This window comes from Macaca nemestrina, chromosome 15, assembly GCF_043159975.1.
Source record: "Macaca nemestrina isolate mMacNem1 chromosome 15, mMacNem.hap1, whole genome shotgun sequence".
Lineage (NCBI taxonomy): Eukaryota > Metazoa > Chordata > Mammalia > Primates > Cercopithecidae > Macaca > Macaca nemestrina.
Genome location: NC_092139.1, coordinates 104,362,533 through 104,387,734, shown reverse-complemented (window position 1 = coordinate 104,387,734; position 25,202 = coordinate 104,362,533). Strand labels below are relative to the sequence as shown.

At 50.3% G+C, this 25,202-nt stretch overlaps 2 long non-coding RNA genes across 3 annotated transcripts in view; one reads left to right on the top strand and one right to left on the bottom strand.

Annotated features, from left to right (window-relative positions):
• The window catches only part of LOC139358725 (uncharacterized), a 77,010-nt gene that overhangs the window by 24,624 nt on the left and 27,184 nt on the right, over nucleotides 1-25,202 (bottom strand). Inside the window, exons 4-5 of one of the 2 annotated variants that reach the window (XR_011614127.1) lie at nucleotides 3,413-3,468; nucleotides 2,367-2,756 (exon numbers count right to left, since the gene is read on the bottom strand). This is a non-coding gene — a long non-coding RNA (uncharacterized lncRNA). Of the gene's footprint in view, nucleotides 1-2,366; nucleotides 2,757-3,412; nucleotides 3,469-25,202 lie in introns of those variants that run through there. The other variant, XR_011614126.1, reaches the window with a different exon arrangement.
• Nucleotides 133-6,961, top strand: LOC105464514 (uncharacterized). The gene is made up of 3 exons (XR_976844.3): nucleotides 133-215; nucleotides 6,122-6,222; nucleotides 6,860-6,961. It is a non-coding gene; the product is annotated as an uncharacterized lncRNA (long non-coding RNA).

Below are 25,202 nucleotides of genomic sequence, written 5' to 3'. Positions count from 1 at the left end.
TGACAAAACGGAGCTGAAGTGGGTGTTGATTTGCGGGGTAACTGGTTTGGGGGGGACAGGAAGGACTATGAGAAGAAGGGACATTCGCACTGAGATCCAGCAACAAGGTCAGCAAGTGCAAAGGCGCTGAGGCACGAACAAGCTTGGAACATAGAGGAACTTAAGGCCGGTGAAGACATATCCTGGTGTGTGCTGGAGAAGCAGAGGGAAGTGAGGTAGGTAGGGGCCACAGTGGGAGGAATTTCTATTTTATTCCAAAGGCAACAGGAAGCCAGTGGTGGATGGACATCAGAGTTTTTTTTTTTTGAGAGTGTCGTTCTGTCACCCAGGCTGGAGTGCAATGGTGCGATCTTGGCTCACCACAACCTCAGCCTCCCAGGTTCAAGCGATTCTCCGGCCTCAGCCTCCCGAGTAGCTGGGATTACAGACACGCACCACCACGTCTGGCTAGTTTTTGTATTTTTTAGTAGGGATGGGGTTTCGCCATGTTGGCCAGGCTGGTCTCGAACAATTGACCTCAGGTGATCCACCCGCCTCCGCCTCCCAAGGTGCTGGGATTACAGGCGTGAGCCACCGTGCCCAGCCGGACATCAGAGCTTTTATATACTCATAGTGCCCAGCACTATTTGGGAACCTCACAGGTGGCTATTAATTACTTCACTTGCCTAAAGACCCCACTCTCAATGAGCAAACATTGACAAAATGCATGCTGCATTTGCAGATTTTATTCCTGAATGAAGGCATTTGCTGAATGAATGCTTGGATCAAGCATTTGCTGAGCACCTACTATGTGCCGATCCATGTTCTAGATCCTGGGGATTTGTCAGTGAATAATACAAAAATGCCTCCCCTCAGGGTGCTTACGTTCTAGGGGGGTGAGAGAGGTGTTCGATTGAACAGGTAAATGTTGCAGTCTATTAGGTGACAATAGAGCAGAGGGGTGCAGAGGACATGCCAGGATGGGGGTTGCAATATTAAAATGGGGAAGTCGGGAAGACCTTACTTGGAAGGTGACATTTAAGCAGGATTTGAGGGTCAGAGCACCTGGCACCCTCTAGGCATGGTTGGCTCACCAGTGCCCCCTCAGAGGTGGAGCACTTTCTTTTCCTGGTGCCCAGCACTGAACCTCAGTAAAGTCCAATGAGCGTGGGAGGTGTGGAGGGACACCAGAGATGCAGACCTGCCTCTAGAGTCACTTGCAATCTATGGAGAGGAAAGAGGAGCCGACTCTGGATTTCTAAACTCCAGTGGAACCCAAAAAGTGGATCTTTCAAATCCTGAGGGAGGTTAGAGGAACCACCTCCTCAGTCTCCTTTAGGATCTCAGAAGAAGGTTCTGTTTGTTGTCCTCTACAATTCTTGCTTTCTGTAAGAGCGGTTTGGCCCGGGATCCAGCCTCTTGTCTCCCTTCATGGCTCTGGGCTGGCCATTCCACAGCAACTTTTTAGCTGCCTCTTGACATCACCTGATTCAGTCACAGAGGGCAGGGAAGCCCGGGTGACTGGGAGGGTGGACACACTGTGGGGCCAGTCGCATGTGGGATGGGTGTTCAGAAACAGTTGCTCAGTTCCAAAGCACTGCCTCCGTGACACCCAGGCCCTTCCCTGCCGCGTCCATTCAGATGTGGATGGGGTAGGAGCAACCCGCCAGGCGGGTTTCCCTGGACACTATTTCTGCTGTGAAAGGAGCCCTGTAGCTTTCCATATCTGGGAAACATGCATGGGATAGACTGTCTTCTGGAAGGAGAGTTGGGGGCAGGAGGCAACCTGCTTCAGTGTCTATAAATAAAATGCATTCATTTTGGTACTAAAATGTTGTGTTTTTAAAAATGGAATACTAAAAACTTCCTGGCCCAAACTGGAGTGGCAAGAAGCACAGATTCAACTGATCCCAGGATGGGAACTGAAATTTACACTAAGCCACATCTACTGGACGACTGGTGCCCATCCTGGAGATGCAGAGGGAAACCTTTGGTTTTGCACCCGTGCTTCCTATTCCAGCATTCGTCTCTGTCCAGGGTCCTGCCCTGCATTGGAGATCAGAGAGGACTGAGGAAGTGGCCTGGAGGAGCTCCAGGTCTGCTGCCTAGGAAGGGTTTCCAGGGACCTTGCAGGGAAATACTTGATGTTAGCCAGGGAAGAGAATTCCAGACAAAGGGAAGCATATGCAAAGTCCCTGACACATGAAGCTGGAGGCCTTCTTGGGGAACTGTGTGCATTGTAGGGTTTGGGGAGAGAGGGGTGCCCAGCAGGTGAGGTCAGAGACAAGGATGAAGCAAGAACATGGAGCTCTTTGTACCCAGAGCAGAGGAGTTGGACATTTTCCAGAAGGGAGTGGAGAGCCATTATTAGAAGTGGCTCACCTGGATTTTTGCTTTGGAAAGATCAGCCTGGAGGAATTGGAGGGTAGAGTGGGAGAGAAGGTGCCTGGAAGTAAGGAAACCGAGGGCTGATGGGGACAAGGGGTAAGGAAGACAAGGCTTGCACCATCTCCAGCATTTGCAAAAATTGGGGAAATGTATTTTCAGCCCCTTAGAGTTGTCCTCGTTTCACACACCCATCCTTTTTGTTCGGAACACCAATTGATTTTTAAAGTGTGTTATCCTTTATTTACTTTAGAGACAGAGAAAACACAGAGAGAGTGACTTCTCCAGGTTGCAAATTGTCAGTGATGGAGCCAGGATTAAGAACTCGGACTGGCCAGCCCTCTGTGGATCGTATGATGTTTAGGTATACGATGCCCATTCATTCTTCTGCCCTGCCAGCAAACAGAGCTGATGAATATGAGGAGCACGGTAGCTAAGAACTTGGTTCCATTCTAAAAAGGCAAGAAGGCTAGGAAGGCTCATTAGGAGAAAATATTGAACGGGCAGCTTTCGAGTTTCACCTGTGATCTGAGAGGGAAAGCGCATTTTCACCAAAGCCATTGTGTAACTGGTTCCGGGGGGCAGAGAGGAGTGACCAGAGAAGAGAATGGGGGCAAGAGACCAGGAGAGCAAAGACAGGGTCACCATCTAGAGGGCAGGGACTACATCTGATACCCCTGTAGACCCTCTGGATGCAGCCAAGGTTTAGAGCACTGGCTTATACCAGAAGAGTAGAATTAGGATTGCAGCGGTGTGTCCTTCAACAAAGCACTGACCCTCTCTGATCCTCAATTTTCTTATTTATGAAATTGGAATAATACCACTAACCTCACCAGTTTTTGTGGGTGGACGGAAATATATAAAGCCTCCTCTTAGAAGGTATGATAGATAGTACACATTCAGTGCCTCATAGGTGATTTCCAAATCATCTGTAGTAACTGTGGCTTTTTTATGAGCATGAAAATAGTGTGTGCTTATTGCAAAAAAAAAAAAAAGAAACTATTACTAAAAAGCAAAAAGAAGAAAGTAGAAAATATTCAAATCCTACCATTCAGAGATAGCCATCCGTCACATCCAAGCGTGTGCACCTCCTCCGTTTCTCCTCTGCATGTAAAAATATGTACATATTTTGAAACCAAAAACAAAATGTCATAATGCCATATATACTATTTGGAACTTATCTCTTTTCATTTAATAATATCTGGAGGATATTATTTCAGGTCAGAAAATATGATTTTAGGCCAGGTGCAGTGGCTCACACTTGTAACCCCAACATATTGGGAGGCCGAGGTGGGTGGATCACTCATGGTCAGGAGTTCGAGATGAGCCTGGCCAACATGGTGAAACCCTGTCTCTACCAAAAATACAAAACTTAGCCAGGCATGGTGGTGGGCAGCTGTAATCCCAGCTACTCAGGAGGCTGAGGCAGGAGAATCTCTTGAACCCAGGATGGGGAGGTTACAGTGAGCAAGACTCTGTCTCAAAATATATGTGTATATATATACCATTATATGTATAATCGTATATATATATATGATTTTACATCTTCATTTTATTTCTTTGTAAATCGTGAGAATTTTAAAACCTACACAAAAACAGAACGACGTGATAAACGCTCATTTGCCTGACAGCCAGAGTCAGGACTTCCAAGATCCTGCCACACTTGATCTGTCCTGCTCCCCTGCCATGATGATGGTGGTTACTATCATTTAAACCAAATATCAGCCTTCTAGTCACTGCCTCTAAACCAACCACAAGGCCATTAGCACGCCACATAAAATTAACAGTAATCCTCCAGGAGCATCTACTGTTCAGTCCACATTCAAATTTCCCTGATTTACCCCCAAAGGTTATTTTGCAGTTGGTTTATTACATGACGCATGCATAATGATTTCTCGTTGAAGGACGCCAGGTTTCCAGGTGGTCACCCAGGAAAACTGCCAAGGACAGTGTCCCCTTGCACATATCTGTGGACCCCTGTCCAATTATTTCTGCAGGACACACATTCCTAGAAAGGGACTTTCCAAGTCAAAGTCTACGTACTTTTTTAAAAAAGCTTTTAATAGTATTTGACAAATTGCCCTGCAGATAAATTGTACTGGTTTACGCTCCTACCAGTGGGTACTGGCACCCTGGACAGCCCTGGGTCGTTAATGAAAGGAAATTAGAGAGAGAGAAGGCAGGTGGAGAGAAAAAGAGAGAAGGAAGAGAGGGCTGGAGTGAGAGGGGGCAGAGTGACACTGCAGAGCTCTCGGTGCCCCCTGGATGCCAGGCTGCCCGAGCCAGAGAGGAACTCAGAGAACCAAGGGTATCAGCCAACCAGCGGCTGCACCAGATTAAGCCCTAAAGCAACGATTCAGTCGAGACCGAGAACAAAGCTGAAGCAAAGACTCTTCGATCCATTCTAATTAGGAGCTGCCTTTCCAGAGAAATCAGGAGCAGGCTGCCACGGCTGAAGGCAAAAAAAGAAGGAAAAGAAAAAACTGCTGCAACCCAGCTGTGCGCGAAGCTTGTCTGTTTTCTTAAAATCCCAAGAAAGAGCTGGTCTGCTGTGCTCACAGCCCAGGGGGACCCTGTCATTCTGAGGGTTGTAGAATCCCACTGGGAGCAAGGATCTCTACCATCAAAGGTCAGGGTGCTTTTTGTACTGGGACCTCACTGAGGACAGGGAGAGGATGGGAAGGAGACCTGTGTGTGGGAGCACTGACCTTGCTGTGGCGGCTGCTGGTGTGTGTGTGTGTGTGTGTGTGTGTGTGTGTGTGTGTGTATGGCTATAGTTATAAATAATATAAATAAAACTAAAATTTATTTCAGATTTGAGAAAAGCAAATAAAATTAAGATACATTTGAAGCATGGAGCTACACACAAAAATAGAGAACAGGCTGGTTCTGGCCCCACAGCCTGTGCTAAGTTGGAGGTTGACTCTTGGGTGCACGCCATGATGTATTGCTTACCTTCAGTGTATCCTCTCCGGTTCGCACTAGTATATTTATATGTTGATTACAAGTACCCAAAAAAGAACTAATCCATGGATAAAAATGACCTAATTTTCTTTTTCATTTTTTTTTTTTTTTTTGAGATGAAGTCTCACTCTTGTCGCCCAGGCTCGAGTGTAATGGCGCAATCTCGGCTCACTGCAACCTCCACCTCCTGGGTTCAAGCAATTCGCCTGCCTCAGTCTCCCGAGTAGCTGGGATTACAGGCTCATGCCACCACGCCTGGCTAATTTTTGTATTTTTAGTAGAGACGGGGTTTCATCATGTTGGCCAGGCTGGTCTCGAACTCCCAATCTCAGGCAATCTGCCTGCCTCGGCCTCCCAAAGTGCTGGGATTACAGGTGTGAGCCACTGAGCCTGGCCCAAATGACCTAACTTTCAGTTAACCAAGCCATTCCAACAGTAAACATCAAATAACCTGAGATAAGGACCGTACTGAGCTCATAGTGCCAAGTCCAGAAATCCCCTGGTCACCATATCATTTATCAGATGGCACTTAAATTAAAAGCAGACAGTCAACATATCACATATGTTGACATATCACACATATCACTCCCCCAAAATATGCACAACTATGATATATCAATTAAAAAATTGTTTAAGGCATGTAGGCCCTAGATCATGGTGGATTCTTGCAGTATAAAAGGAAGTTTTTCAGCAAAGAAAACAGTTGTATGAACAAGCATCCTATTACTTTCAAAAAAAATCAGCGGTTCATGCTCTGTATCTTGATTTTATTTCACATGGCAACTCTTTGAAGTGGATGTTTGTGTCCCACTTCGCAAACGAGGAGAACGCACCCCGGACAGATGACACGGCACCTGGCTTCTTCTTGTGACCTCGGGCTCCCTCTTGACATCTGTGAGTCTTTTTTTTGCTTCCTGGCTCATTGCCTCATTGCAGATTCCCACAGCAGCCACCTTGCCCAGGGGCGAGCTGAACGCAAGGCACAAGCAGGGGGCTTAATCCCTGTGAGCCTCACTGTGGTCCCCAAATCTCCCCCAAAGCCTCTCCCAATGTGTTTCCTCTCACTCAACCTTCACAGCCACCCCAGGAAGCCAAGGCCACAGTTTTACATTACAGCTGAGGATGCAATGGGCCCGCGACCTGCATTCCCCAGGGCGGGCTCCCAGCGACGCCACAGCCGCCCTCAGACTCTGTGAATCTCAGGAAACCTCCAGAGGAAGGTCGGGCCCTTCCCAACCCCCTCCCCGCAGGTGCTTGCTGATCTCAAGGCAGAAGGTGGTGACGGTCGAGAAGCAGCTTGGGGCGGTTTTATCTGCACGTGGCACCCGAGGCTTTGCAATCACACAGCCTCTGGGTGCGAGTCTCTGCTCAGCCTCTACGTCACTGAGTGGCCTTGGACAAGTCATGTCACCTCTCTGGGCCGTAACATCACCCACTTCAGATGTTTGCAGAGGGTTCACAGCCCAACGATAGCTGCAGACGCCCCAGCCCCTGCTGGGTGGAACACTCACCACTCACACTATTGTTTTAGTTGCTGCTGCTGCTGTCATCCTATCCCGGATAATCCCAGGGTGTGAAGTCTGCTGCCCCCCACCCTTCGTCCAAAGGAGCTCTGGGACTGGGAGGCCTGGATCCCCGGTGAGTGACCTCTGGGAAGAGTGGCCGGCCGTGGCCCCAGAGAGGACTGGAGAGAGGCCCAGCGGGGGCTAGGAGGCCTGAGCTTGGTCGGTCTCTTGCCCTGGCTGGGAGGGCCTTCGCCTCGGGGCCTCTGGCATAACATGAGTGGGCTAGCAATCCCTGGAGTCCTCACGTGTCTCACGTCTTTGGCTTTCCACGCACAGTGTGCAGCCTAGGCACAGAGCCCGTGTGTCTCAACAGGCCCTGGCTTTTTGAGCACCAGCCACAGGCCAGGCCCCGCTCTAGGTGCGGAGGCTTAAGGGCTGGGCAGGGCAGATGAGCCTCCTACTCCTTGCTCCATGGAGCACACACGCTGGTGAGGGAGAGAGACAATAAGCCAGTTCACAATCCCGTAGAGAACCACAGGTTGTAAAAATCACTGGAAAGAAAATACCAGAACCCTCTAAACAAGACTCCAAAGGAGTCTTAGCAGGGAGGAGGTGTCCAGGAGAGGCCTCTCTGTGGAGACATGAAGGAGCAGGAGTCAGGCAGTGAATGGGGAGTTGTACGTTAGCCAGAGGAAACAGCATGTTTGACGGTCCTGCAGCAGAGGGGCGTGACCGGCAAAAGGCCAGAACTCCCGGGCACTGTGAGTGAAGGGAGCACGGGGAGAAGAGGCTTTGTGGCCGGGTGCAGTGGCTCACACCTCTAATCCCAGCACTTTGGGAGGCTGAGGCGGGTGGATCACTGGAGGTCAAGAGTTTGAGACCAACTTGGCCAACATGGTGAAACCCCAACTCTACTAAAAACACAAAAATTAGTCTGGTGTGGTGGCTCATGCCTGTAATCCCAGCTACTCGGGAGGAAGGCTGAGGCAGGAGAACAGCTTGAACCTGGGAGGCGGAGGTTGCAATGAGCCGGGATTGCGCCACTGCACTCCAGCCTGGGTAACAGGGTAAGACTCCATCTCAAAAAAATAAAATAAACAAAATAAAATAATAAAGTAAAAAAGAAGAAGGATCAGAAGCCCAGCCAGGGCTTGGGAGTTACCTGAAGTGCAGGAGGAGGCCACTGAAGGGTTTTGGTTGAGGGAGCAGGTGATGTAATTTTGGAGTTGGAGGAAGGCTGAGGCAGGAGAACAGCTTGAACCTGGGAGGCGGAGGTTGCAATGAGCCGGGATTGCGCCACTGCACTCCAGCCTGGGTAACAGGGTAAGACTCCATCTCAAAAAAATAAAATAAACAAAATAAAATAATAAAGTAAAAAAGAAGAAGGATCAGAAGCCCAGCCAGGGCTTGGGAGTTACCTGAAGTGCAGGAGGAGGCCACTGAAGGGTTTTGGTTGAGGGAGCAGGTGATGTAATTTTGGAGTTGGAGTTAAGGGAGGGGGGGGTCCCCACAGTTTCCCTCATTCATGCTTTCACTCATGAGACAGTTACAGAGCACCAAGGCTCAGCGAGGTGCAGGACTGGCCTGGGGCAGGGAGGGGAACCTGTGCTCTCTGACCCCCCAGCAGCCTCTCCAGGGCCTCCTTGGCCGGGCTGATAGGCCTGTGTTTTAGCTTGGACCTCTGTCCACCGCGCTTCAGGGAGGTCCCCACACAGGCCTTGGCCAGCGTGTGATGAGCACTCCAGGAGGCGTGTGGTGTGGGACAGAGTCAGATTGGAACTGGGGATGGGAACCGCGCCTGCACAAGGAGAACGTCCATAAACAGCTGCAGAAGACCGAGAGGGAGGGGTGGAGGAGGGATGCAGACTTCACTGGAGTCCTCACTCCACCATTGCTGCTGTGATGACCCTGCCACTCCCTGGGGTTTCACTACCTCCGGAAAATGAGAGGTTGGAAAAGACCACTGATTCTCTCTCTCTCGCTATGTTTTTTTTGTTTTGTTTTGTTTTTTTTAAGAGACCAAGTCTCGCTATGTTGCCCAGGCTGGTCTTGAACTCCTGGCCTCAAACAATCCTCTTGCCTCCGCCTCCCGAGCGGCTGAGATCACAGGTGCGTGCCACTGTGGCCGGCTTGACCATTGATTCTATAACAGCAGCCGGTGGAATGGTGGAAGCAGCCAGACACACTTGGGGATTACCTTGGGCGAGCCTATCTGAACCTCAGCTTCCCCATCTGTAAAATGGAATGGTTGTTCCTCCCTCGCTGGGCCACTGTGAAGGTGAGACGTGCCGTGGGAGCATGCCGGGCACACAGTGGGGGCCTGGCCAGGGTGGCTGCTCTCGCTGCATTTCAGAAGGGGTGGCTACAGCAGTCCCCAGCCTGCAGCAAGAGCTCTCAGCAGAGCCTCCTTCTCTGTCCTCGCCCTTCTGGAGTTGCCACATGTTCCCTTCTCTTGCAGGCTCTGGGACTCCCAACTCCCAAAAGAGAGGCAGACACCAGGATATGGGGGTGTTGCCCAGGGCTGAGCCTTGAGGTAAGGTGGGGATCCCACTCCTCCCCCACACCGCATGGGCAGCCTTGGGGCCTCATGCAGGACTGGCCTGGCACCAGCCCCCACCCACGGGCTGCAAAAGCAGTGCAAAGGCCCAAAGAAAGGTGAGTGATGGAGGGAGAGAGAGCCACGTGGGTCAGGGGGAGCTCCAAGATCCCTGGACTGCTAGTGCTAGGTGGAGCTGGGAGACGCCTCCACCTACCCAAACCTCAGATCGCATGGATGGGAAGATACAGGCCCAAGCTGTCCCAGTGCACAACCCTCACAGCTCACACACCATGTCAGCTTCCCTTCTCTCCCTCCCTTCCTTGGGCAGGGCAGGGCTACTTTAGGGCTGAGGCAGGGAGGCTCAGAGAGGTGCAGAGACTTGCCCCAGCCACACAGCGGGCAGTGTGCCTCTGATCAGCACTTTCTCTGTGCCAGGCTTCCACCTCCTTCATCTCCTTTAATCCTCACAACCTTTCAAGGTGGGAGTGACTTCTTTTTTTTTTTAGACGGAGTCTCACTCTGTCACCCAGGCTGGAGTGCAATGGTGAAAAAATTAGCACCCGACTAATTTTTGTACTTTTAGTAGAGAGAGACAGGGTTTCACTATGTTGGCCAGGCTGGTCTCGAACTCCTGACTTCAGGTGATCTGCCTGCCCCCGCCTCCCAAAGTGCTGGGATTACAGGCATGAGCCACTGCGCCTGGCCTGTTTGAGTGATTTTGCCCATTTTACAGATGAGGAAGCTGACATTCAAAAAGGTGAAGCTGAGTACTCTAGCATGCAGGGAGTGGGACTCGCATAGACCCTGTGTTCATTTGCTCACAAAGCAGCAGCTCCAGCAGACACACAGGCGCCCGGGAAGGATCCCGCGGCTGGGGATGCTGGAGGAAAGGCCTGCAGGGAAACTGCTGTCCTGGAGGGTCTGTCCCAGGGTACAAGGAAGATCCAAGTCATAAACACTGTGAACCCGTACAGCTGGAACCCCTAGCCTGGAGGGTTGGAGAAAAAGGCCCCCAGGAAGGGTGGAGGGAGGGCTTCTGAAGTGGGGCAAGGGGCCAGTAATAACCCAAGGAAGCACCTACTGAGGACCAGGCACATAGTAGGCCCCCAGCAAGTTCCAGTTCCCTTCTGCTCCTCCCTAGGGACACCTGTCCTGCCGACACCACAAGCCACATACTCAGGGGCTCAGTGTGCAGTCAGGAGCTCCCCGAGGTGACTGCAGGGTGGCCAACGCCCCTTGCCACGCTCCTATCACTTTCCCCCAGGATCCGTGTCCCCCGCACCCTGCATGACTGGACGCCTGGGTCACATCACACCATACTTCGCCACACCTGGTTGCATGGCGCCCCTGGCCAGTCAAGCTGGTCAACACCTCCAGGACAGCGGCCAAGGCAGTGGAGCCCAGCAGAGGCGGAGGAGAAGTTGGGACCAGCAGACCCTCCTGACCCCATTCTGATCGCACTCACTTACAAGGCCATCTGCTTGGCAGTGCGCCGAGCTCAGGGCACTGGGGCAGACAGTGGCACCCGCACAGCCACGTGCTTGCCTCTGGGGCCTGGCCGGCTGCTGGTCAGGAGGTCTGGCTGGCCTTCTTGCTGCAGCTGCCAGCCTGGACAGGCAGCAGGGAGTTCCTGACTCCGCAGCCCACACCCTCCCCAGGCCAGAGACCCAGGGATAGGAATGTCGAGGGTCTCAGTGACCTAAGAGGAAGGGGAAAGGGTTTGGGCGGGGAGAGACAGAGGCAGGCAGTGTGTGCCCTTCTTAGGACACGCACTGGGCACTGGACTGCATATGGACCCCAGGGCTCTGGAGACCACTGAAGAGCTCAGTGGCCCCTGCCCAGCAGGTCCCCAGGGCCTCCTAGAATGACCACCAAAGCCTCCTAATCACCTCCTTACATCTGCTTGGACCCTTTTAATCCAGATTCACCGAGGTCTCCAGGGTACCTGTGTCCTCACAACATAGCATGTCACCCTGCCTGTCTAAAGCTTTCAGAGGCCTCCTGTGCCCCTGGGTTAGTGGCCCAAATCTTTGCCCTGGTGTGCACCCACCTCACCAGCCTCATCTTGCCTCACTGCCCCTGGCCCCCACATCCCCGGGCTCTCTGTGTCACACACACACACACACACACACACACACACACACACATATTTTTGGCACTTTCATTTCAAAGGCCTTCCTTTGGTTTTGTTTTTCCTGGCTACTCTGTGTTAACTTTTTGTGCTTCAGTTCCTTCATCCAGCAAATGGGGTACTTAATAGTTCTTAATAAATGCTTAATAGTTTTAAGGGAGGAGACCACCCCTCATATCATCTTATGCCCAATTTCTGCCTCCAAAGAAAGAAGAAGTAAAAACTAAAAAGGCAGAAAAGAAATCCACAGGCAGACAGCCCGGCGCCACACCCTGGGCCTGGTAGTTAAAGATCGACCCCTGATCTAATCGGTTCTGTTATCTATAGATTACAGGCATTGTATAGAAATGCACTGTGAAAATCCCTGTCTTGTTTTGTTCCGATCTAATTACCGGTGCATGCAGCCCCCAGTCACGTACCCCCTGCTTGCTCAATTGATCACGACCCTCGCACGCGCACCCCCTTAGAATTATGAGCCCTTCAAAGGGACAGGAATTGCTCACTCCTGGAGCTCAGCTCTTGAGACAGGAGTCTTGCCGATGCCCCCGGCCGAATAAACCCCTTCCTTCTTTAACTCGATGTCTGAGAAGTTTTGTGTGTGGCTCGTCCCACTACAATTTCTTAGTTTTGTTTCCTGCAAAGACAGACCCTGAGATAAGTGTTCAGGAACAAGCAGTTTATTTTGGAGGTTGCCCCAAAAGTAGCATGGAGGGGTGGAGAAGCGAGACAGGGTGTGCACTGCTATGGGGTACCCCTGTGCGGAACACGGCCTCTATCACCTGGGGGCCTCTGAGAGGCAGCATTAGCAGGAGACGCCTCAGATCTGCTAGCCACAGAGCAAGGAAGCTGGAGTATGTACCCTCCAGCTCCCATCTGTCATTGGTGAGGGGGAGCTTCAACTCCCAGCACTCCCATCCTGAGCCTCTCAGGCCTGCAGAGTGACCCAAGACACTGGCAGTAAGCAGAGAACTGTCTTCAGGGTGCCCCTGCGGTGGGCTGAAGGAATATGGGCAGGACATTAACAGCCTCTGCTTTTGTTTGCTTCGTTCTCACAGTGTTGCTCCAATTAAAGTGCTTATCATGCTGTCTGGCACCTAGTAAGTATTCGCTGAGCCTCAGCTGGATTATAATAATAATAAGGGCCTGTGATGATTAAGGATAAAGTCACTATGTTTCCTCGCACCTCAGGGCCTTTGCCCAGGCTGTTCCCCCTGCCTGCCCCTCCTCTGCCCAGCTTCTCTCCACCTGGTGAACGAGTTATTCTTCAGCTCACAACCCGAATGTCACCTCCTCTGGGAAACATTCCTGGCACCACTGGTTTAAATCAGATCCCTCCCCCTTAGATGTGCTCAGAGCTCTGACTCTGCCCCTTTTCTTTTTTCTTTTTTTCTTTTTGAGGTGGAGTCTTGCTCTGTTGCCCAAGCTGGAGTGCAGCAGTGAAATCTTGGCTCACTGCAACCTCCGCCTCCTGGGTTCAAGCGATTCTCCTGCCTCAGCCTCTCAAATAGCTGGGATTACAGTCGCCTGCCAGTACGCCTGGCTAATTTTTGTACTTTTAGTAGACACGGGGTTTCACCATGTTAGTCAGGCTGGTCTCGAACTCCTGACCTCAAGTGATCCACCCACCTCGGCCTCCCAAAGTGCTGGGATTACAGGCATGAGACACCGCGCCTGGCCTCTGCCCCTTTTCTCTCGGAGCATTTCATCATCGCAGTTGCCACTTTACATGTGTTTGCGTGGCTGGTTGTGATGCTTTGCTTGTTGCCTGTCTCTCCCGCTGGACCAGGAGCTCCATGAGGGCACAGGCCGGGTCTGTTTTGCTAACGAAGACGTGTCTGGGGTGGAGCCCAGTGTCAGCACGCAGGGAGGGCTGGATCAGGCACTGGTGGAGTGGAGAGAGAGGAATCTGAGGATCAGCGGGGGAACAAGCACAAACTGAAAAGAACACAAAGAGGTGAATTCCAGACTAGAGCCATCGTGAACTAGGTAGTTTTTTTAAAAAAATTATGGATTTATTTATTTTGAGATGGGGTCTCACTCCTGTCACCCAGGCTGGAGTGCAGTGGTATGATCTCGGCTCACTGCAGTCTTGACCTCCCGGGCTTAGGTGATCCTCTCACCTCAGTCTCTCAAGTAGCTGGGACTACAGGCATGTGTCATCACACCCAGCCAATTTTTTGTATTTTCGCAGAGATGGGGTTTTGCCATGTTGCCCAGGCTGGTCTCAAACTCCTGGACTCAAGCGATCTGCCTGCCTCAGCCTCCCAGAGTGTTGGGATTACAGGCGTGAGCCACCACGATCAGCCTAAGTAGCTATTTACGAAGTAAATGGACAGACAAGGCTATGTGTCTGTGGGACCTGCTTCATTTTCCTCCTGAGCATCCAGGAAGACTACATTTCCCAGCCTCCTTGTAGCCTGCTGGGGTCATGTGACCATCTGTGACCAGTGGAGTGTGGGAGGAAGTGATGTGGAGCATCACTCCCAGAGGAGTCTCCACACAATCTCTTTCCAGACTTACCAATCCCAGAGCAAGTATCAGCACACCTCTTCTGTAAACACTCAAGGGCAAATGTTCTGTTTTCTGGACCACACAGTCTCTGTCGCAGCTACTCAACTCTACCATCAAAGTGCTAAAGCAGCCCGTGTAACCGAATGAGTGAGGCTGAGTCTCAATAAAACTTTATTTACAAAAACGGATCATTGTTTGCAAACTTCTGTGCTACAGGACAGTGGGGCCACTGGACAGAAGGAACCCCATGTAACTGGGGAGCAGAGCCCACCTGCCTCACCACAGCCAACTCTCATTCAACTGAGTGAGAACTAAAACTCTTGTATTAAGACACTGAGGCATTTGGCATTGTTGTTACAACCATTAGAATATCCCAACTCATATGGAATGTCACAGAGGAAGTGACAGTCATCTTGGGCCTTGACAGATAAGTAAGTCATGCTCCAGGTGGACAAGATGAGGAAAGGCATTCTCAGGGAAGACGGAACTCACGTGAGCCAACCAGTTGAAGGGTGGAGTGTAGTGTGGAAGATATCAGAGGGCTTGTGCTACAAAAGCACATAAACAGTGGTCATAAGGGAATGGAAGTAGGAATCGAATGTGTGAAGGACAAAACAAGGGAGAGAGGGATGGAAACGGATCGTGCACGTGGCTGCCTCTGTCCCCTAATGCACCTTGCATTCCCTACCATTTCTGTGTCTTCATCCATGTGGCATCCCTGCCTGCCATGCCCTCCCTTCATCTACTGCTCAAGTCCCATCCTTCCTTTAGGACTTGATTAAATCCCTGCAGGCTCCATGTGCAGAGAAGCAACAGGACCTATCAGCAAGAGTGCAGGCTTTGAGGCCAAATAGTCCTGTGTTCAAATCCTGCTCTATCAATAAGGGAAGCTAAAAAATTAACTATTAAATATAAAGGAACCAAGACTTCCTTGGTTTGAAAACTTTCTTCCTTCTCAGAATAAGAAATGTCTTCCAGGCAAAGATTAAAGCCAGGGTCATTAATAGGAAAATAGTTTAAAGATGAATCCAAGGACATAACTATAAAGCCTTTTATTAAGACCTTAGAAAGATTTAAGGTGGTACCTCATAGACCTTTTCAAGCAGACAAAGGCCTTCTAAGGATCTTAACAGCATATGTTGAAGACCCTTTCTGTTAAATAATAGAGCTTCTAAGAATCATAAAGGCAGTCTTGCCAAGAGCCCAAGGTGAAAAAGAGATTTGTGGGTATGACTTTTGTCTAATGGAAGGGATTATAAATTGACTCATAAGATAAGAAACCTATACAATTTTTAAAGGGCCTGTTTCGGCTTTGAATTAAAGGGTTAGAGAGGGCACCAAATGAAAAGGGAGATTTTGAACCATAAAATCTCCATGGGCAGAAAGCAGGTTAAGAAAAACTGCTCAGCTGCAAACACTGGACATTTTTTATGGAAACCCAAGGGTGGTCCAGAGGAAAGAACCAAGAGCCCAGAGGCCAGAGTAAGGAGCCATGTGGGGAGTCTTTCCCAGGCAGTTGGACTGAGGACTATTCCAGGAACTGACAACATGCGAAAATAATAGTTCATTTTTTAGCTTCTCTTATTGACAGAGCAGTATTTGAACACGGCCTATTTGGCCTCAAAGCCTACACTCTTGCTGATAAGTCCTGTTGCTTCTCTGCACATGGAGCCGCAGAGATTTCATCAAGTCCTGAAGGAAGGATGGAACTTGAGCCAGATGGATTTCAGAACTGCTCTGGACCAGTGACTCCTGTGTGTCTCCTGCTCCTCCACCTTTAGTTTAGGGGTGCCTATGGTGTTAATAGCTTTCCTGTGCCTGACCCACCATTGTGGAGTAGGAGTAGGAGGGCAGATAACTCACTTCTTTAGCTTACAGGTCTTCCTATTGAATGGGAGTGGCACTCAAGGAGCTGTACCCAAGAAACGCCACCTGAGGAGATGCATTCCTACCTGCACCTGGCTGGATCTTGGCCTTTGAGCAGATGCCATACGGATCTTGAGGGGAAGGAATGAACAGGTTTTGCATGAGGGGCACGTATTCATCTGCTAGGGCTGCCATAGCAAAATTCCACAGCCTGCGTGGCTTAACAAACAGGAATTTATTCTCTCACTGTTCTGGAGGCTGGAAGTCCAAGATCAAGGTGTCAGCAGGGTTGGTTTCTTCTGAGGTCTCTCTCTGGCTTAGAGTCGGCTGCTTCCTCCCTGTGTCTTCCCACAGTCTTCTTTCTGTGTATGTCTGTGTCCTAGTCTTTTTTAATAAGGACAACAGTCATTTTGGATTAGGGCCCATGATAATGACCTCATTGTCATTTAATCACCTCTTTAATGAACCTGTCTTCAAATACAGTCACATTCTAAGGTACTGGGATTAGGGCTTCAACATATGAACTTTTGGGGAGACACAGTTCAGCTCATAACAGGGGTGGGTATGAATCATCGTGAATAGCTGTGGCCAGAAGGCAAATTGCGGCAGATGGTATTTTCCAAGATGCGCCCACATACTCGTCCTGCAAGGAACACTGCCACTCCTCCATCAGGAGGTGGGGTCTGTGTCCCCTCCCCTTCACACTGGATGGATCTCTATGACTATCTTAGAGCAGAGCAGTACTCCCAATAGAATACAACAGCAGCGACGCTATGTGACTTCTGACAGTAGGTCGGAAAAGGCACCACAACCCCTTAGAACCCAGTCACCATGCAGTAAGGGAGCCAGAACACATGGTGATGGACACTTAGGAGTTTCAGCTGTCAGCTCCAGGTGAGCTCCCAGCCACCAGACACATGAGGGAGGAGGCCTTCAAACCAGCTTCAGCCCCAGCCCCTAGCCCTCAGCCCCCATCTAACTGTGACTGAGTGAAAGACCCTGGTGAGAACTACATGACTGAGCCCAGTCAACTGCCGATGCATGAGAGATGTAATCACAAATGATTGGTGTTGGTTTGCACCCAGTAAGTTTGGGGTGGTTCGCAATGCAGCAAGAATAACTGAAACACTGGAGGGGTGAATATGAGCCAAAAAGAAGGAAGGAGGCAAAGATGGGAGGAAAGAAGAACTCAAAATGTTGCAGGTCAGGGACTTTGTCTTATTCACCGGAGTCCTGGCACATACTAAGTGCTCAGTTAAACCTTGTTGAATAGTGAATTAGTAAAGGGAGACAGAAGGATGGCAGTTTTGAGTGCACTGACTTCTTTTACGGCACATTTGGAGACAAAATGTCCAAATGTGCATTTGTCCAAATGTGCATCTCCAGGATGGACCCGGGAGAGACTATACATTCCCAGACAGAACCCTTGGCTGCCCAAGAGCCTCTGAGGGCACGGTTGAAGAAGAAGCAATGGAGTCAATGGGTTTGACCTGGGCCTTAGGAGAACAGTTTGTTCCTGAACAACCAGCAGCCACCCTCCTGGGACTGAAAACTCCCAGCAGGGCAGGGCAGGGAAGAGCAGGGCAGGTGTGGAGTCCAGGAAAGAGTTTGCCTCAGAGCCGGGCCTCTGAGGACTGGACATGCCTGGCGCATGGCTAGAACACCAACCAGCTTTCAAGGGCCGGTCCAGTCGTCGTCCAACCGCCCCCACCCCCAGCTGTCACTTGGGTCTGCCTCGAATTGCTTTCTGTCTTACCCATCATCCCTTCCTTCCCAACTGTCCAGCCTTCAGCCTTGGTTTATTCCTGGGTTGTTTCACTTCCTCTGCTTCTATTTTCAGCAAACAGCCCAATCTCATTTAGGGGGCGGGCAGAAGAGTCTGTTTTATTTGCTTTTCATTTATTTTCTTCCTTTCATCCCATTCTTCTCCTTTTAACTAATTTCCTTCCAGGACTCTTTAATGTTCTTTATAATGCTTCCACTGTTCTTGTTAGAATTCTAGTCCTGCTCCCTGATATCTCCCCTGGGCTCTTTTGCTAATTTTTCTTCTCTCCGTGTGTTGCTCTCGTTCCTCTTCTTTGCCACTTTGTCTCTCTCTTTCTCATCTCATCTGCCCTCATGCCTTCAAGCTCTTGAGGATCTGCCTTACCCTCTTCCCCTCTGCAAATTCCTCTCCTGTTTTTTCCTCCTTCTCTCTGCTTTTCCTCCTCAAACTGGGTTGTGAATGTTGTCTGCCTCGGAGCAGGACACACTGTAAGGCCGAGGCTCCCCGAGGGCCGGGCTGTGATCATTTTATTTTTACAACGTCCTTGGATAGATGGAAATGCTTGTGCAGGGTGGGGTTTGATGCTGGCTGGGAGGGAACCAAGACGGCAAATAGCACTTGTGATTAATATAGGTCAGTTGTCGCGCTGTGTCCCAGTGGTCCCGGTGAGAGGAGAACCTTGTCATCTGGGGCCCAGTTTTGCAGAGGTGGCCTCCGTGCTGTCTAGGGGAAGTTGGGACTGTGGCAGGCGAGGGAGATAGGCCAGCTGCTCTTCTGGAACCAGAGGGCTGGTGCAAGAGGCCCTCCCTCCTCCTGCACTTCCTTGGGACCTGGGAATGCAGGAAGGGCCTTCATGAGGGCACTTCTCCTTCCTACATGCTGGATCCTGGGGCTGCACCCTTTCTAGCACAAGAATGGAATGGCAGGATCAGGCACACTGGGGAAACAGCAGCAAACACCTCTGCTCATTCCACCAAAAGTGTTGAGTGCCCTTTTGGTGCCAGGCACTGTGCTGGGGCTGGGGACTTGACAGTGAGCAAAGCAGAGGTAGTGCCTGCCCTCACAAAGCTTACATTCTAAGAGGGAGACAGACGTTAAAAAACAAACAAGTAAAAATGCAATGGCAAATCATGCAGCGTGAAAGAGATGGCGTGCTGTAGGAGAGAAACCCAGGGATCCTAATTTAGATAGAGGAGCAGAAAGATGCATTTCTGAGAAAGTGATATGTCTCTTGCAATCTGAAGCAGGATGACGTGCTGTCCAGTTGAAGAGCAAGAGATAGGTATGTTCTAAGCGGAGTAGAGAGTATATGCAAAGGCCTTTGAACAAGAAAAAGCACAGGGTGGACAGGGCACGATGGCTCACACCTGTAATCTCAGCACTTTGGGAGGCCGAGGCGGGCGGATCACGAGGTCAGGAGTTTGAGACCAGCCTGGCCAACATAGTGAAACCCCGTCTCTACTAAAAATATAAAAAAGTAGCTGGGCATGGTGGTAGGTGCCTGTAATCCCAGCTACTCGGGAGGCTGAGGCAGAAGAATCACTTGAACCTGGGAAGCAGGGGTTGCAGTGAGCCGAGATCACGCGATTGCATTCCAGCCCAGGTAACAGTGTAAGACTCCATCTCAAAAAAAAAAAAAAAAAAAAAAGAAGAAGAAGAAGAAGAAGAAGAAGAAGCACAGGGTGACAAAAAGGTGAAAAGGTGGCCAGGGGCTGAAAAGAAGCTAAGGGACAGGGTGTCAGGAATGCATGTGAACCCATTTAACAGTTTGAGCAAGGAAGTACCATGATCTGATTTCTGTTTCAAAAACTTCCTTTGGCTGCTGTGAAGAGAAGAAACTGCAGAAGAACAGAGTAAGCCATAGACGACCCCTAAGGAGCATCTGAGTGGGAGATTGCAGCAGCTTAAACAGAGAAAATGCTAGCCAGGTGCAGTGGTTCCTGGACTCTTTGCTTCTCCTGGACACCACACTCTTGAGGTCCCTTCCACCTCTCTGATTTCTACCTCCCACCTCCGGTCCTCTGCTCATCCCATAAACATCTGCAAGCCTTGAGACTCCCTCCCTCACCCTTTCTTTCTCACCCGACACAGTTTTCCTGAGCAATTCTCTTTTCATTCTGCAGTTACCACCAGGACTAGTTTGGGTAATTCTAGAAACAGATAAACCCCCAAAGCTCAGGGGCTTAATGCAGTACAAATTCCTCTCTGCCTTACATAAAGTCCATTCAGTAGCAAGAGGAGAGAAGGGGGCTTGGCTCCCTCTGGTCATCAAGGGATGCAGGCTCAATTCACTTGGCTGTCATTGACCCTGAATCTGAATCTGTGCTCACATTGGACAAGAGCAGGGTTGGGGGAGCCTGTCCGCTTACTATCCTATCACCAGGGGATAGTCACCCTACCTCTCTGAGCATCCTTTTCTTCATCTGTCCAGAGGAAGAGCATGCCACCCACCTTGAGACTCTGTTGTGAGGTCCCATAAGAGCACAGACAAATGATGATACTGATAAGGAAATTCTAGGTGGGCAGGGACAGGCTTCCTTCTCTCACATTTCCTGAGTCCAGGAAATACCTGCCAGTTGGCTGAACCCAGGAGTTGGAGATGTGGCTAGGAGATGGAATCAGACACCATCGCAAGTCATGTTCTCAGGGTGGCCTTGCTGCTAGGGACTGTGCAGGGACATCCCGGCCAGAAGGCAGCTGTGTGACTGGATCCTCCTCCATAAATTCGTGGCCAGAGCATAGGAACTCACCCAGAGAACTGACTCAGCCTTCTGGCTGGCTCTCAGAGCCTGTGCTGGGGCTGCAGCAGGGCTGATGGTCAAATCCATCACCCACAATCAACTGCATGACAGTGGGCATATGTCACCAGCTCTCAAAGCCAGACAGGCTCTTCAAAGGGAAGGAGGACTGACATGGATTGAGCACCTACTGTGTGCCAGAAGTTTTCTTAAGTGCTTTACATCCACCATCGTTTAAGCCTCACAGTAGCCCAGGAAGGGGCGGGAGGTCATCGTTCCCATCTCACAGGTTAGGAAACCAAGACTTAGGAAGCTTAAGATTGCAAAATTTCAATAAAAGCAAAACAAGAAAGAGGAAGCCCAAAGCATGCACACTTCAAACGCCCAGTGGCTTATTTTTGAGCTCTCTCGACCCACTTCTTTAACTCTCTTAAGACCATATCACCGAAAGGAAGGAGGCAGGGCCTGGGAATTGGAACACCTGGGCTCACTGTCCAGAGCCAGCACTTGCTAAATGAGTCATGTTGTGCAAACCACTGTAACCTCTTGAAGACTCAGTTTTCTCATCTGTCAAATGGTCACAATCACGCTGCTGTCCCAAGGTCAAGGGAGAGGAATTCACAAACTGCCAAGAGCTCAACATTTTCTTTTCTTCCTTTTTTTTTTTTTTTTTTTTTGAGCAAGTTTCGCTCTTGTTGCCCAGGCTGGAGTACAATGGCACAATCTCAGCTCACCACAACCTCTACCTCCTGGGTTCAAGTGATTCTCCTGCCTCAGCCTCCCGAGTAGCTGGGATTACAGGCATGTGCCACCACGCCAGGCTAATTTTGTATTTTTAGTAGAGATGGGGTCTTGACATGTTGGCCAGGCTGGTCTTCAACTCCCAACCTCAGGTGATCTGCCTGCCTCGGCCTCCCAAAGTGCTGGGATTACAGGAGTGAGTCTCACTCTGTCACCCAGACTAGAGTGCAGTGGTGCCATCATGACATATTGCCACACTCGACTTACCAGGCTCAAGAGATTCTACCACCTTGGCCTCCCGAGTAGCTGGGACTATAGACGTGCACTACTAATTTTTGAATTTTAATTTTTTTGTAGAGACAGTGTCTTGCTAGGTTGCCCAGGCTGGTCTCCAACTCCTGGGCTCAAATGATAACTCCTGCCTTGGCCTCCCAAAGCGGAGTAGAGAAGGGTTGAGAGAGGGAGTCCCGAGGCTCATAGATGTTTACGGGATGAGCAGAGAACGGGAGGTGGGAAGGAGAAACCAGAGAGTTAGGAGGGACCCCAAGAATGTGGCGTCACATCAGCCAAGGGAAACAAGGGGTTGGAGAAGGGAAGAGGGGTCAAAATGCCCGAGGCTACCCAGAACTCCAGTGACTTAGATCTGAATGTGTCTGTAGTATTAGTAACATAGAAGTACCCGATGCTCCGGCTACAATGGGTTTACTGGGGGGATGGGGCAGAAATAAGATGACTCCAGCTTCAGAAAGTGGGTCTGAGCATAGACAATGGCTGCAGGCCTGGTTTGAAAGCCTGGGCTGCAGAGGGCCATAGAGCTGCTGGAGGGTTCAGGGCACTTTTGTTAAGAAGACAGAGACTGGGGCATGTTTATAGCCAGGGAGGAAGAACCAGGAGGAAGAGGAGGCACTCAAGACGCAGAGCTTCATTTTTGCTGTATCTATGCCTTTCATCTCAGGCTGTCTCCAATCCTATTTGAAAATAGAGTATAAATAAATGATCAAATAATAAGACAGTATTCATTCCCCACCAGCCAGTGACCTTGAAAAGGTCTTCACAACCACCTTTGTTATCTCCTGGCTTGTGTCAAGTTTACTCTGTCCTCCCCACAAACACTGACTGGGCACCTGCCCTGTGCCAAACCCCAGGCCAGGTCAGGACACAGAGCAAGAGCCCAGCCTCTGCCCTCAAGGAGCCCACAATCTGATGGTGCAATGGACACAGAGCCATGACCCAGGGGGACACTGGGACCCACACACTGAGAAATGCCATAGGTATGTCACTGCAGGAAAGGAAGAGGGATTAAGTGTTCCCAAGACTGAAGAGGGTGGGAGTGTCCTGGAGGGCTTCAGGGAAGAGGTGACACCTTACCAGGGCTTTGAGTGACACCTAAGAGTCCACTGGGCAGAAAGAGGTACAGCGTGTGCAAAGGCCCTGAGGTGTGACAGAGCAGGAGCCTATAAGGGCTTTGGCATGGGTGGAGCCCAAAGGTGAGAACAACAGCCGAGCCAGCAGCTTCCACTGCAGGGTCATTCTTGTTTTCTGCAGATTCTAATGATGCCATGTACAGGGCATGAAATGATGCTCTGTGGCTCCAGTGTCAGGGAGAAATTTGAGGATACAAGGAAAACTACTGGGGATTCATCCACAGGGTGTCCACTGCGTGCAAGGCGGTGCTCCAGAAGTTTGTGAGATTTGGGGACAAAACAGGCAAAGAGTTTCACCCTGGGGGAGCTGACATAAGTCAGACAACAAATAGTAATCATAAATCACCTTCAGGAAATTCTCCTGAAGTAGATAAGTGAAATCCTTCCATAAGGGTATCAGAAGGTGATACTTGCTGTGAAACAAAGAAAAAGCGGGACAGCATGAGGGAGAGGAAGGGTTTAGGGTGTGAGATGTGGACAATGCAATCTTAGTGTGGTCAGGGAAGAAGGAGCTCACTGAGCAGACCCGCAGGAGATGAGGAAGTGAGCTGTGTGCGTAGCGAGAGGGAGGAGGGAGCAGCTGGTGCAAAGGCCCTGTGGCAAGAGCCAGCCTGGTGTAGGGGGTGACAGCAAGGGACCAGTGTGGCTGAGCAGAGCAGGCAGAAGAGTGCTGTGGGACCTGAGGCCAGATCAGGAGGGTCCTAGGGGCCCTTATACCTTTGGCTTTTACCCTGAGCAAAATGGAAGTCATAACCCAGGCTTGAGCAGATAGGGGACACAGTCTGACTCCTGTCTTCAAAGGATCATCCAGTCTCTGCATGGGGAAGGGATGAAGGTGGGGCCGGTATAGGAGCTGGCAGCAGTGTAGGAAGATAATGGGGTAATCCAGGCAAGAAAGGATGGTGGCTCAGACCAGGGTGGAAGTGGTAGAAGAGAAAGAGGTGACCAATTCCTGAACCATGCTTGATTTCCTAATGGATGAGATGTGGGTGAGAGAGCAAGAGAGGAAGCCAAGGATGACTGCAGGGCTTTGGACTGAGCGTAAGGAGGATGGAGTTGCCAGCCTGTGAGGTGAAGGAAGTTGTGGGAGAAGCAGAGTCAGGGAGAGAGGGAGCCCAAGAGTATGGATGTATGGGGCTTGAGGTGCCTTCCAGCCATCCCAGTGAGGTGTCAAGAAGGCTGTTGGAGAAGCCCGTCTAGGATGCAGGAACCGGCTGTACTGGAGATAGAAATCTGGGAGTTGGCAGGGTGCGGTGGCTCACGCCTGTAATCCCAGCACTTTGAGAAGCCGAGGCTGTCAGATCACTTGAGGTTCGGAGTTCGAAACCAGCCTGGCCAACATGGTGAAACCCCATCTCTACTAACAATACAAAAATTATCTGGGTATGGTGGTGCATGCCTGTAATCCTACTACTTGGGAGGCTGAGGCAGGAGAATCACTTGAACCCGGGAGGCGGAGGTGACAGTGAGCTGAGATTGCGCCATTGCACTCCAGTCTGGGCGACAAGAATGAAACTGTCTCAAAAAGAAACAAAACACAAACAAACAAAAAAACAGAAATCTGGGAGTCATCGGTGCATAGCCAGCATGCGTGAGGATGTTCCCATTTGTCCCCAAGGATCCAGACATGACACAGGGAGGAGGTGAAGGAAATATAAAATAGAGCCAGGAATATTTTGCAAAGAGCATAATCAAAGCCATATTAATAGGAGTGTGTGTGTTTCTCATGTCGATCAAGCTGTGCTATCTTAGAAAATCAAATACTTTTGTGTTTACCTTGAAGTAAATCTAAAGAAACCAGCCAGCACTACTGCTAATGTTGAGACACCAACTGGAACCCAAGCACCTTCCATGTTTTCCCAGCAATGTCCCTCGGCCTCAATTTATTCATCCATAAAATGGGCACACGCCTCCCCATAAGAATGCTGGGAAAAACGAACTGTGACAATGTTTGATGCTGTGGCTTTTATGATTAGGATTGCCCTTACTATCATTAAAGGGCCGGGCACATCGTAGGTGCTCAGAACAATAAGGATCATCACACTTCATAACACCAGTTGGGGAGGATGGCGAGTCCAGCCCTTCCTGGCTGACGCCCCTGGAACACAGCATAGGTAGCAGCTGCCAGGCGGTCACATGGTCAATTAATGCCAGCTGTGGTGAGTGCCCATCTGACGCCTCACGAGCATCTGCCTGGTAGAAAGCAAACCAAGACCTGTGAGCTCAGGCTTCATGGGGATCCTAACAGCCCCAAGGCCTGGGAGGGCCAGACCTGGCCACACACCCCAGCCTGGACCCCGATGTGAACTGGAGCCCAAGACGAGAACAGTAATAAGAATGACAGAGTCATTTGTTGAAAGCCAGGCCCTGTTCTGAGTGCCTTCAATGTCATAATTCATCAATACACAGAGAACAGAGGGGGTTCCCAGCAGGCAAAGAGCAGGATCCCCCAACACCACGCTCAGGGTACCAGAGAGGATTATTTTATTGCAAGCAATGGAAACCAACTGTGGCTGACTGAAGTAAATAAAATGGGGAGGCCGGGTGTGGTGGCTCACGCCTGTGATCCCAATGCTTTGGGAGACCGAGGTGGGAAGATCACTTGAGGCCGGGAATTCAAGACCAGCCTGGGCAACATTGAAAAATAAAATAAA